This window comes from Schistocerca piceifrons, chromosome 3 (genome assembly GCF_021461385.2).
Source record: "Schistocerca piceifrons isolate TAMUIC-IGC-003096 chromosome 3, iqSchPice1.1, whole genome shotgun sequence".
NCBI classification, from domain to species: domain Eukaryota; kingdom Metazoa; phylum Arthropoda; class Insecta; order Orthoptera; family Acrididae; genus Schistocerca; species Schistocerca piceifrons.
The window spans coordinates 928,502,619-928,504,250 of NC_060140.1; positions in this window are offsets into that span (position 1 = coordinate 928,502,619).

The following is a 1,632-nucleotide window of genomic DNA, read 5'->3' on the forward strand; positions in this document are numbered from 1 at the left end:
CAATTTTTCTTGACAAATTAATTTCGATTATTTCATCAATGAATCCAGAAATAAATGTTGTAAACAGTACTAGATTGTATAATTAGTAATAGAAATTTTAAGTGTGCCACATAGTTTGCAATTTCAAATGTACTAGTACTTATCGATTGTAACATCGAAAATAAAGTAATTCCTTTTCATAAATTTGAGCTTGAAATATGTCATATTGTGTATAAAATTATACGAAAGTTTTCAGAAAAACATCTGAGATAATACTGACCGGTCCAAAATTAACTACTGTTAAGGAAAAGTAATGCTAGAGGAGGATGCCTCATTACAGGCTTTACGTCATGGCATACCGTTTTGTTACGTGCATCAGGATCTGGATCATTGCACACACATCATGCTCCATACTGGTGGCGTAAAACCACCCTTACAACCTCCATACACTGACACTTACCTTGGGAAGTATGGCACACAATGGGCAGCTTGGTGAACGGCAAGTCGACAAGAATTTCTCTAAAAAGAGTCAAACCCCTGTAGATTTTTCAAGAGGCATCACCGTCCAGTACCCAACAGATACATCAGCACTTTCCTGACCAAGACGCCCAGCCACAACCATTACTGCTGCAGCAGCCACCCGCTGCCATGACATCCAACACAGGTGACCCACTTCGGACTCTGTGTTTGTCCACAGTGCAATAGGAATTTATGTTTTAAATGTTTATATGAAGATTACCATTTAAATGCACATCTTGTAATGAAAAATACATTTTCGACTCGATTGCACAGTCAGTACCATCTGTTGTTTTTTAACTGAAGTCAGCATTTTCAAATGTTTGAAGATTATTATAGATAAATATAATAAACTTCACATTCATGAAAATTCTGAGGGGGGAAAAGAATTATATAAAGAAAAATGAGAACAATGAAAGAGTTCATAAGGTGACCAAAATGTGATTAATAGAAATTTTTAAAAATTATATTTAAACCAATTAATTGAATAAGAATAACAATAAAAGTCATTTTGATAAAGATTTTAAAAAAATTTAAGCAGCTGATGAAGTTTGAGCCCGCAAGCTTCTGCATGTGAGGCCCTAAACCTAGCTGTTACACTTTGCAACGTAATCTACACTACAATACTTTTTATAGCTGCTGAGTGTCAAATGAGATTCCAAATTTTTTTTTCATCGATTACTTTCAAATGAGAGCCCACCAGAATGAATGGCTGCAAACTGCGATACATGGGACCTTAAACTATATCACCATACAGCTGGTTTCAAAAAGTTGAGCACAAACTTCTCCTTGTCAGTATCCTACCAATGAAACGAAGTCTACGACCCTCATTACCGTTTATTTACTTCTGTCAATGATTCTCCATCTGAGATAGATTGTGTTCTACCTACTAGTAAGTCCTTGTTCCAGTAACAAATTTTATTTGATACCTCATATGGTCATACTTTTGATGATAACCTCTTTGGGTGCCGTTTGTTTCATACGACACACAAAATCCAATATATTTTACTGCATTTAAAACCTATGTATTGTCAAGGATATGAGCTCCGAGTATTTCTCGCATGTTCCACTAGGCGTCAGCAACTACTGTGGCTCTTTTCAGTGCGCTCTCACAACAGGGGTGGTAGGCAACCATTG